This window comes from Gavia stellata, chromosome 17 (assembly GCF_030936135.1).
Source record: "Gavia stellata isolate bGavSte3 chromosome 17, bGavSte3.hap2, whole genome shotgun sequence".
Lineage (NCBI taxonomy): Eukaryota > Metazoa > Chordata > Aves > Gaviiformes > Gaviidae > Gavia > Gavia stellata.
The window spans coordinates 6,879,797-6,892,395 of record NC_082610.1 but is presented as its reverse complement, the minus strand read 5'-3'; the positions used below and the strand labels follow the sequence as shown (position 1 = coordinate 6,892,395).

General features: G+C 39.6%; 1 protein-coding gene across 1 annotated transcript in view; it reads right to left on the bottom strand.

Annotated features, from left to right (window-relative positions):
• The window catches only part of ANO3 (anoctamin 3), a 197,274-nt gene that overhangs the window by 144,503 nt on the left and 40,172 nt on the right, over window positions 1-12,599 (bottom strand). The gene's annotated exons all lie outside the window — the stretch shown is intronic.

The window sequence follows — 12,599 nt, the reverse complement described above, 5'->3', positions numbered from 1 at the left end:
AGAAGAGGACTACATAGCTGCCACAGAGGCAGTGTGACAATAACATCGATGCAGATTTTCCCATTGCTAGCTGGGCTGGAAGCAGACCATCGCTTGCAGAAGGCAGGGGCTGGTAGGAACTACACCACCTGCCACAAAGGAGCCCTCATTCTCTTTCCTTATTTGGCCTCATTTAAAAAAATACTGAACCATTCACTGTTACTGGTTCTTGTTTTTCAACAACCACAGCTTTGTATTTTGAAAAAGATACCAGTAGGTGACAATCTCAGGGGTTTTTTTTTTGGTTTTTTTTGTTTTTTTAAACAAAAGCTGCTGAAGACCAGGAATCACCAACCAAAAGTGGTGAAAATAATCCAGTTACAAGTAATTGCAAGGAACGACTTAAAACGTGCATATCGTCATGATCATGAGTTTTGTCCTCTAGTGATCAACAGTGCTAAGGTTATCCCTATTTTAACAAGCAGTGGAGTGAGGGAGAGACAAGATATTAAGGATACTATAAGTTTCAAAGATAATCAGATGTTTCATTTCTATGCCTTTTTTGCCTTGGACCAGTCTGTCTGAGCCCTACCCACACCCGGGCATTCAGTCCTAGGTTTTCCTCCCCTTTTCCCTGGTTATTAATGGAGTTGCATCTACCAGCACCAAACAGCTACAAGTCTCGTGATAAATGTTCTTCTGGGAACTATAAGAAATAATTCATATCTCTGCTCTCCCTAAGCCCATTTCACACCAATTAAATATTTATGTGACCACAGGAGAAGGTATTTGACGGCACGTGATTTCAGCTGGGTGAAAATTGCTGCTGTGATAAATACTTAATAATTTATACAAACTAGTGCCTCCTAAAACAGCTTCGGTAAGAGAAAAAGGAAACATTTGGTGGATATGAGACACCTGGAATTTGGGCAGTTTACACTCCGCTATATGCTCTCAGACACAGCACTCAATTAATCTTTTAAGATCACAGTACCGTCCCCCTTCTATCACAGACAGCTACGACAGCGTCTACATTTTTCTTTTCCTGGCCCGTGACCTACCCAGCTGCTTTGCTGAAGCAGAAACGCTGGTGCATACAAGCTAAAAACATTAAAAGGTTTTCTGAGGGTCTGTGCTCGGTGTGAGTTACGTGCAGCTGCGGGGCTGTGTAAACACGCCGACAGCACCAGGCTCCAACAGTGAAACAGGCGTGGGGTTGCCCACTTGCAGGGCTGGGGTTGATCTGGGTATGTCTGCTCACAGAAGTGGAAACTGGGGCAGGAACTCAGCTGGATTCAGGCTGTAAGTGGTACTGAGAAGATCAGCAAAGTCTGAAAAGAGGTTAACTTCCACTTTCAATCAAGTTATCTGCAATATCTTTGCAAAAATCTCCCTTGCATCTCTCCAACACCATTTTTTCTGTAAGCATCTAGCAAAAGACAGACACGTTTGGAGAGCAAAATAAAGGTAAACTACCTGAATATCATCTGTAATTACTAGCAAAAGTTGATAACACACTCACTGACATGCAAACACATGCAATCCCCTTATACGCTCTAAGTCTAAGGAACTGAAGACGATTCCAAATACACAGGTTGTAATTTACAAAGCTAAAAGGAAAAAAGATAGGTTGTGGAAACTCTATGACATTAAAGATAAAAAAGTGTGAAGAAGAAACTAAATACTCAGGAAAAGAGATTTGAAAGCAAAATTTATATATATATACACATATATATATATAAATGAAAGGCAGGTAAGATGTTTTTATAGACTTTATTGCCCTCTATGTGCTTCTTAATATTTTGAATAATTGGAAGACATGGTGTAATCTGACTCTTGAAACAAAGCCATTGGCAAACAGCCTCTTCCTTTGTGAAGAATGCATTAAGTTTAAACTCTCCTGAAAGATTAGAGCAATAAAAAAGAAAAAGGAGTTTTCATAAATTGTGGTTTCATAAACTCAAACCTAACTTATAAGGACGACAATAAGGAAAAATTAGAGTAGGGGCAAATATTTACACTGAGGTTATCTATAACTACGTGAGCATCTACAATACCAGTATACACAGAAAAAACTTTGTCAGACCTAAACTAAAAAGGGAGTATATACAATTTAATTAGTGAAAGTCATTGGTAGCAGAGAACTGGAACCATGTTCTTAGGCCTGATCTTCTCTAGAGCTAAATTGGGATTGGACAGTAACAAAGATTTGTCTTCTTTTTATTTCATCGCAGAAATTGATTAAGAGTAATGTAAGTGGGAGAAAGAAAAAGGATATTAGGGGTCTAAAAACTAATTGTGCGGATACATACGGTACTGGAGCATACCCCTCTTTTCCCTTACATGTTTTCTGTGATGGTAAGTCAGTCATTTAAATCAACCTTCTATGCAGTTCCTAAAAGTAATATAAGATCTAATGCTATTTTCCAGTTTCCAAAATTAAATATTTCATTTTTATCACAGCAGAGATACTTTCCGATACAGTAGCTTTCCTACATTCCAGGTTCCCTCATCCAGAAATAACACACAATTCTTTTAAGAGGTAGCCATTCCAGAGATGTCTTTTCCTGACACATTCTGGTATGCAACCGCACCATCTCTAAATCCTTAAAAGGTCATGAAATTTATAGAACCAGTGCCTAAAAATGATAAGAAGAAATAAGATTTAAATTGTCCCTTTTGATTTCTGCTCATCCTATTTTTTACACATTCTAAAATGAGTATTTCTACAGCAATTTTCATATATTAAGAAGCTGAAATGTAGTAAACGGTTGAGAATAACAAAGTCCACGCTCCAAAGTGCGATGAACTTAAAACTACTACAGAATGTATCCGACTGATGGCATTGCTAAGGACAGCTCAACTCATGACTGTACCCAGCGGGTGGCTGTTTGTGCACGTTGTATTCTTACACCCACAAACACGGGATACAGATGAATGTTTCTATTGGCCTTTCGACGGTCGGTGTTTCTGTACTGAGTAGCTTGACCAGGCCTTGATACAGCACTGACTACGAGGACCCACACAAATATTACCGTTCGATAAAGGCAGCCTGCGGTATTGATGCGGACCCTCACTACAGCAGTGGGAAGCGTTTGCAAATCCTCACACCATGGGGTGGAGCAAGGACCGCCAACCTCAGCTGTCCCCCGAGGGTGGCCTAACCAGCAGGCTATCGGCTGGTGTCAACCAGCATGTGCTTTGGAGCGGGTCCACTAGGCACTGGGAGTTAAATTCTCCTTCTATCAGTGGGAGAAATACCAAGCAATTAATTTGTGTGTGACATATTAAGCTTCCCAATTAATAACAAAAGTTTAATTCCTAAGTCCAGCCTGGCTTTGAGCTTGCTGCCTTCCACCCTCCCACGGTCCTTACTGAAAGGTCATTTTTGGCAGGCAAGGAAAAGTCCAGAATGCCTTTTCAGGCCCCTTAGCATAGGCAACTGCAGAATTCAGCTGTGCCCTGTGAGTTAGTCTGGTGGGCCAACACAGTCCCCACAGACACACCAAACACACGTTGCACTGGAGTGCGAGAAGAGAAATAATTCTATTACGGCACTAGTGAAAAAGCAAAACAAAACAAAAAATTAATGAGTTTTCCCCTGCTAACACAGAGACCGGTTGTTAGGACTGCTTTTAATACCTGTGGCAGAGCTAAAGGCTTGCTATTTCTTTGCAGCACCAACAGGAGAAAATGATGCTAGTGGAGGCTGACTGCGTGGTGTCGGGGAGTCTCACCAGCTCCGTCCAGAGGTCTAGTTGGCCCTGGCAGCCCCACCACAGGTACCAGTAAGTGCCCTCTGAATGTAGCCAGTGATACCTCCTCGTACAGCGGCTTACCAGCAGCCTTCAAACTCATATTCCTCCTGTTTATATGACACCTCTTTCTCTCTCTTTGCTTCAGCTTTCTCCCTTCTGAAACAGAAAGGTCTATTTAGAGAAGCCTTTTAGAAAAGGATCATCTCACAAGTGTGTCCAGCATTCATAATTATTAATTATCACAGAGCGTTTGTAACTTGAAGAGCATATCTGAATAAAATCGGGATACTCAAACAACTTAACTACTATTAAATAAGTAAATCAAAATCATAGGCCAGAACATCAGCAAACATGGGACTTTGGAAAAAATTGTAGTAGCTCAGGTAGACTCCCAGTGGAAGCAGTCAGGCTTATTAAAAGCACATGCTCCTTTATGTGCTTCGAGATTTATGAAACACATGGTCATCCTAGGATGATAGAAGCTAGAATCAAGGATACTACCTTAGCATACTTTGTTAGAGCAAATAATAAATCTCCAATGAATGAAATTTTGGTTCCTTTGGAAATGGCGTGGTCCCCTTGGATCATTCTGTAAATAATGTCAACAGGAAAATAATTTCTGCAGTGTTAGCATAAAGATCACCAAATTTAAACAATTCTATCTGGGGGAGGGTAATAGCAATGGGGCTGCTGGCGTCCTGGCAAACCTGAAAGCCTGTGACACAAAGCAGAATAAGAAACTATGATGTGCTAAATCCCATGAGATTATTTTCAGCCCTACAAGTTTAACTTGTGCGTGCGAATAGGCAGAGTTCTGAGGATGAGCCCAGGTGAGATGGTCAAAAGTGATGACGTCAAAGAACAGAGAAGTGAAGGATTTTGTTTACTGTCGTACGGAGCATTCTTGATCTGGATACATTACACTTCAGTTTTCAGAAAATCTTCCCATACGTTCATTTGGATAATTTTTAGAAGTGTTGAACCTAATTGAAGAGATTGCTAATATCCATTATCACAATTACAACTTAAGTCTAAAAGTAGAGACCCAAAAGGATAATTGAATCTATTCTCCACATGTAGACTAATGGTATGAAAATGAAGAAATATGAAACACTCTTCTATTAAAAGAAAAATTATTTAAGTAAAATGGGAGTATAATGGTTATTTCAGAATGAATTTTCAGGGAACGTCGTAATTTTTCGAACTGGCTCGCTCAAGCCAGTAATCGTTAGAAATGAACAAGACTGGCTTGAACAGATGAATTACTACTATTTGAGAACTTTCTTGCCTCAAGGCCAAGTGATTTCTACTGCTCTCCTATGAGCTAGATGGAAAGTTGTGAGACTCTAGCTTCAAAGGGAATGAATGGCTCTTCAGCATGCTGTTGTGTTTTTCTCACGTCTACCGTCATTTCAAGAGTATCAACTTAAATGGTCTCCTTACTTTATGAATTGGAAAGAGAAGCACGTTTTTATTTTACTTTATGTACAAGTTCAATTGCACTTATAGACAAATGTTGATCTTCTGCACTCTGTACACGTTCTTTTTTGATTGCACCACTATCTGATCAGAATTTTACTAGCCTCTGATTTATTTGGCCAATAAACACATAAGGAAAGTTTTAGAGCAACTCTCTGTTACAATTTATGGCAGCAAATCAAAACATCAGAAGAAATGAACAGTTCTGCCCCCACTGGTGCTATGGAAAGCATCAGCTCCTTTTCATGGGTTTGTGTTACCATGGGTAAAATTGCTGCCTCTGGCTTTCTTTCTATGTAGAAAGAAAAAGGTCTTAATTTCAGTCATTTTAATTTGAATTCTCAGGAGTCAAAAGATTATCTCTATCGTCATAAAATGTACAAAAGCATCACTCCAGATGTAAGCAACAAACATCACCTTTGTGTATTTTCTAATTCTTATTTCAACATTAGGTAAACTGACCTATTTTACCTAAAATAGTCCAAAAGCCATTCTCCTGGAAAACCTGCCACAAAGTTGGTTTTGTGCAGAAGTTTATTGAAAGACATTTTATTATTTTAGATATATTGAAATAGCTTACAAAAACACATTTAAACATTTCTGTCATCTTTTTACCTCCCTAAAGAACACACTATTGTTCCATTATCCAAGAGATAGCATTATAGCATGAAAGAAAACTGCCAAGAGTCTTTTTCCCAAAATTTCTCTAAATTTTTCTATTTAAATAACACAGGTTTATTTATTCCTTATTCAATAAATTAAAGAGATAGTTTGCAGCAGCACAATTCCTACAGATTCTTTGGATAGGACACCAAAACAGTAGTCAGAAATATGAACATTTAAATGTCATGACTTTACAGAAAGGGTCCGCAGAGGAACCTCTGGAAAGAAATCAGTAGGATAAGGTCCTAATGACTATTCCTGATACAAACGTTTCTTTCCCCAGTCTGCACCAGTTCTTGACAGAGTTCTTTACTAACAGCATTTGGGAAATGCCCACTAAAAAAGATTTCATCTCAAGCTCTCATGCAAGAAACAACCTTAAAAATGAATTTAAGATAAAGAATGTAAGTCAAAGGCCAAGTTTCATTGTAAGTGCTATATGCTTCCTGAGGAAAATGTACCACAAAACCATCAACTACACAGAGGTTCTTCCAAGAGTATATGCAGACTAAGAAAGAAAAAAAAAAAAAAGCCTATAAAGCATCACATACTGAAGCCTAAATAATGTTGATTCAGTCAGATATATCTCCTGATCACGCAGGGAACAAAGGAGTGCCAAAGTCTTCCTGCAGATATTAAAACAAAAATTCCCTAAAAGAAAGAATCTGGTACTGCAATGTATCTAGCAGAAACAGCTACTGGAAATCACATTTCCATTTCTCTGACATAAAGACACACTGGGGTCAAAGATCAGCGTGGCTGAGCAGCACGGCTCTGCTTATCATGCAGAAATGTAACATGATTAGGGAGTCATATAAATCAGTTCAAGCTGAAATGACTCTTTGAAAGCATCAGTTAATAACACAGTCAATGCACACTAGCTTCGTGAAGCTAACTAGGGGTAGATAACTGAAGAGAGAACATCCTGTGGAGAAGAAATTAAACATATCACTTTTATTTAAAAAAGTCTTATAGAAAAAACCCAGAACGTCTTCTTGATACCTCCCATCCCCCTTAAACAGTTAATTTGGCACAGGCATTCAGTCAACCCAAACTTTTTTGGTATTTCATTTAAAAAGTGAACTCTAGAAGGTGTTTGCTTATGCAGTTTCAGTGATAAATGGCATTTACTAGCTGCAATTAAGTTCTGAACTTTCCTAACAAAGTCTGAACTGAGGTTTTTGAGTAGGAGAAGCAAGCTTAACGAATAGCAGCATGATCAAAGCCTACAGTCAGGACAGATAGAAATAAGCTTGTCTGGATTTAGCCTTAAGCTACAGCTACAAATTGTTGGCAGCATAAAAACTGCAGAATGCCTGTTGGCAGAGAGGGGCACCTAAGTCAGATGCAGTCAATAAACACCTTGATTCATCTGTTTCTGAGGCAGCAAAACAAGAGTCTGCTGTGGTCCAGTAGACTTTTAAACACACTGACAGAGGACCGTACCCAAATGGAGATACCCTTCCTCCCAGTCGGTTTTATTATTTCAGGCGAGGAAGCTCAGGACTAGACAGAGTGAGCCCGCACGTACCTCTACCCAACAGTGAGGACAAACCCTTGATTCCTTTATGGAAGTAGTACCAACTTTTTTTTTTTTCCCTATCAAATGGGATAATACCACTTTCCTTTCCTCTAGGTCTTATCTATATTATATTTAGCTCATGATGACTTTGGAGCACTGGTTATTTCTCATACAAAATGTACGAGCCTTTCCTATTATAGTGAGTGGCTGATTTTGTTTGGGCTCTCTGGGCATTGACAGGGTGAAAAAAATGGCTAGATAAAGGTCGACCGGATACTGTTCTCCCCCTAAGTGACTTGGGACAGATCTGATTTGGGCCTAAAATAGAGTTTATTTATGTCAACTGACAATCTGAGCCTTCTCTTCCCCCCCATTTCTCAAAACAAAGCCAAAATTAACCTAATTGAAGGACTCCTTGACAATTCTTCATCTTCACAGTTGTCAATGCTTCTTCATATTCCTACTCAAATCAGGCCTTGAAGCACCAAAATATCACAGGAAAGGCATTTCACACGCTAATGACTGGGAGCAGGAAGTAATGGAAAACTCATGAGAAAACACATCTGGCAAGTGTACAGGCTCAAATCACTGAGATACTGTGCTTCAGAAGAGTAAAAAAAATTGCTTATGATTCTCAAGCTGAACCTGAACTATGGAACTCAGTTATAAATAGTCCATGAAAGCTGTCAAAGTGAAAAGAATCAGTGAGAGACAGTGAGTGGAAATGAGTTACAACATTTTGGCGGGTAGGAAACAGGGAACTGCAGAGGGAATGTTCCCACATTTTTGCACCTCCTAAATGATTTAAATTAATTATCCGTATTTGTTTAATTGTTTTGGCTTAATGGACTAATGGAATGTTCGATTTTACTTTAAAACTTACTAACTCAAAGAAAAAAACATATCATTGTGTTTTGAAATCTCACTAGAGGGAGCTCTGAGTTTGTTTATAAGTAGGAAAGCAAGCGTCTATGGGATCTCATCATTTGTTTTGGTACAGTTTTACCACCTTGAATGAACATTTTTCTCTTTATCCAATTACTTTACTAAGCAAATCAAACAAAAAAACCCCAACCCACAGATTCACTCCAGTATTCATGGGATGTAGCAAATGATTACAAGGATCTTGCTATTTTTGTGGATAGTTTATTCTTCCCCCCCCCCCCATACTTCAAAGACAAGGCCCCTCATTTCATTTTCACACTGCCACAGCTAGAAGACATGACATTTTATAGCCACTGTAAGACAGAACTTTGCTGTGGGAGGGTATCCCAGATTTGCCAAAGAAATCTCATAGGGACTCATGGAAATACAATATGTTATGGGATTATGTATTTAATAATTCCTGATGGAGGGTTTTTTTTATACCATGTCCCCTATTAAGTTTAAATATTCACAAAAAGCTAAGTAATCAAATAATCTGAATCCCAATGAATTCATATTTCGACTATTACACAGATTTTCTAACATCATCTGCAAAATGTAATAGGAAGTTGCGTAAGATCAGTACTTCTTCCCCAGTTCTACCAAATACATCTTGGTTGTGATTTTTTACACAACACTTTTTTCTGTGTTACACCTTGTGTAACAGGTATTATAGAAGACATGAGTTAGGGGACAAGAGACACCAATGTCACTTTAAGTTCATCCTTGATGTGTTCAGAGCAGCCCCAGGCATCCCTAGGGACAGATAACTCAGACTCCCTGAAATTCCCTAAACTAGAAGAGGTTTGCACAACCTCTTACAGTGCAAAAGCTGCTGCTTCTTTCCAAATGCCATCTTTCTGTCAGAGATATTTCTCCAATTTGCAGAGAGACAAGAAAGAAAGAAAAAAAGCCACTCCTCCCAGTGGTACACCGCTCTGTAGCTAAGCTGCTTTAGCACGGTCTGTCCTTGCATCCCTGTGTATGGTCCCAAGTTCCCGAGCAGTGCTCTGGCACAGCAGCTCTGCTCTAGCCAGGAAACATTGCTGGAGCAATGCGACACTGGTTTAGAGGCTCACTGCAGCAGCAGTTTGCAACAAGAGCAGACAGCTAATTAAAGAGAGCACAAGGCAGAGCTGCCTGAACAGCAGCTCCTGGACTGAGGATGGTCTTTCAAGAACACACACCAAAAAAACCTGCGCTTTGTCATCTTCAGGTTATAGTACAAGACTTGCCTGAGTTCCTGAGCAGTCTGTGCTGCTGACAGGTAAGAGGGGATCCCTGCAGAACATTTGGGCAGAGGATGCTAGGAATGAAAGGCTGTAGCTTCTCTGAGCAAATGTCACTGATTAAAATAAAATTAAAAAAAATAATAAAAAAAAAAAAGAAAAAATAAGAAATTGCCGTTTCTTATATCACCCAGAGCAGGTACTTCAGAGAAATAGGAGTCTGTGTGGAAAGATTCACAGATAAAGAAGTACTGTAATTCTAACTATGGAAATCTACATATTTTTGATAAACTATATTAATTTGAATGACGTTTAATATTTAGGCTTTAAAATTTTGTATTAAGGATTGATGATGAACACGTTTGTAGAAGAATTGTCCATCAGTCAATAAAAAACTGCCCACCACTATCCATCTTCACCCTCATTTCTGGAAAAAGCAGATTCTCACTGTTATCCTCTGAGAAACGGAGCCCAAAAGAAATGGTCGTATGGTCTAATAGCCGCTGAACATACAAAGATCACTTTGCTTACGATTTAATCAGAGCTCATGCTCCCCATCCCCACCACATGATACTGAATTAGCAGAAATTTCTAGTCCTTGAAATCTATTAGGAGATCCTTGTCGGCATAGACTGAATACCTTTTTCTGAAATACAGACGTTTGTCTTTGGCTTCAAGAGAAATTTAACTGCGTCTTTTTGAGGAGGTGAACCCACACAGCCGTGTACGTGACCACAGATGTTCGCAATTATGGCTTTCATACTTACACATCTACGTTGTTTGGGGTTTTTTTTCATTATGCATATATATGAGAAAGACTGAAGCCAGAAAACAAAACACTTACACAAGATATATGTGCTAACCAGGAAAGAGCCCTCTCTGTGGAGGAACATTCCCCCCCGCCTCCACCAGGAAAGGGTGAGGCACAGTGGCTCTTTCCCAGTCACACCATCTGAGTGCCATTCTTTGAAGACTCAGAAACATGGCATTTTAACTATCAAAGGTTCAATTTTAATTTTTTTTTAAGCATCTCAATCTCTTATTCTCATGTATTAATAAATAGTTACAGGATCGTGACCCAGAGTGCAAAATCCACACCCTAGGACAGTTCAGAAGAAAAACCCAGACCAAACTGGTTCTGAAATCAGGTTAGGATGACCAGTTTTCCTTTGACCTCACATAGGAATTTCACCATAGACAGTAATATGCTGCCTCATAAAATCAGTTTTTAACATCTCAAACTGAACATCTTTAAGTGTATTATACAAAACCATCTTCCCTACTGACTAACTAAATCCAGCTTAAAAAAACCCTAGATCTGCTTTCCCCTGTAGCACAAAGGTTTTAAGTCCGTCACACTTGTAAACTAAGGATCGGAGAATGTCCAAATGACCCACCAGGTGCATTTACTATAGTTTTCTTCCTTTTTCCAGCCATAAGCTCGGCTAACATTCAATTTTTCAGTTCTGTACTCCAGCAGACCTGTAGATTAATCTAAAAATTGAACTTTGACCTGTGTTTCAGCTCAGTTTTTGCTACTGGTAAGATCTACAGTTATTTCTATGTCCTCTAGTGACAGTACCATCTGACCACCTGAAAGCAGAGCAAATTAACAGGAAACTCAATGGCCTTCTGGAACACTAAAGATAAAAATACAGGAAAAAAGTGAAAACCATAAATGCTGAATTTCCCCACAGCTCATTTTCTCATCAATTCCTTCCCTTCTGTTTCTTAGCAGTAGGCTCTAACAGCATGATCCTACTTCACTGCATATCTCCAACAGTTCCCGCTATATTTGTCACATCAACTTAAAAAGTGAAAAGAGAGAATCTTTCCACACAATAGTGCTAAAGGCTTACAGTCCTTCTAGGAATTTCTGAAGCTGAAAAATAAAGAAAAATAATTTCAAATGTGACAGGTAGACAGACAGATGTAAAAACCCAAATTCAGCTCAAGAGTGCTCCTCGACCATATTTCGGATTAAAAAAATCAAAAGTGCAACCACTTCCTGAGTTATTTTCCCACCCTGAATGAATAAAGGTGTTGAAATGAAGTACCACAAGAAGCAGCAGGTAATCCAGTACTTCTGAACACTTCATGCATTTTAGGAACATACCTGTATTAGACTTTTTGATTATTTTTACAGTCTGTTTGTGTAGTTTGCCTTCATTTAAAGTCTTACAAAATTTAGAGTTGCACATCTTATTATACAGCCTATGTTTCTCACAGTACATCTGAGATCTTGAAATACTTTTCAGGTAACTGATAAAAATTAGTATTAGTACTGCATTTGACACAAACCTTCAATTTAAAAAAACAAAACCCACAAAAATCTTTATTAAGCAACTTTATTTTACTCGGAAAATCAAGTACCTGAAAGCTTGGGAATGGCACCTTTAGAGCTACTTGTAGAATCACAGAACCACTAAGGTTGGAAAAGACCTGTAAGATCATCAAGTCCAACCACCAACCCAACCCCACCATGCCCACTAAACCATGCCCACAATGCCACGTCCACACGTTCCTTGAACACCTCCAGGGATGGTGACTCCACCACCTCCCTGGGCAGCCTCGTCCAGTGCTTCACCACTCTCTCAGGAAAGAAATTTTTCCTAATATCCAGCCTGAACCTCCCCTGGCGCAACTTGAGGCCATTTCCTCTTGTCCTATCACTCGTCACTTGGGAGAAGAGACCAACACCCACCTCTCTGCAACCCCCTTTCAGGTGGTTATAGAGAGCGATGAGGTCTCCCCTCAGCCTCCTCTTCTCCAGACTGAACAACCCCAGTTCCCTCAGCCGCTCCTCATCAGACCTGTGCTCCAGACCCCTCACCAGCTCCGTCGCCCTTCTCTGGACACGCTCCAGCACCTCAGTGTCCTTCTTGTAGCGAGAGGCCCAAAACTGAACACAGTATTTGAGGTGCGGCCTCACCAGTGCTGAGTACAGGGGCACGATCACCTCCCTCCTCCTGCTGCCCACACCATTTCTGATACAGGCTGTTATGACACAATCTGTAATTACATAGCACGCACTTTTTCCACCCA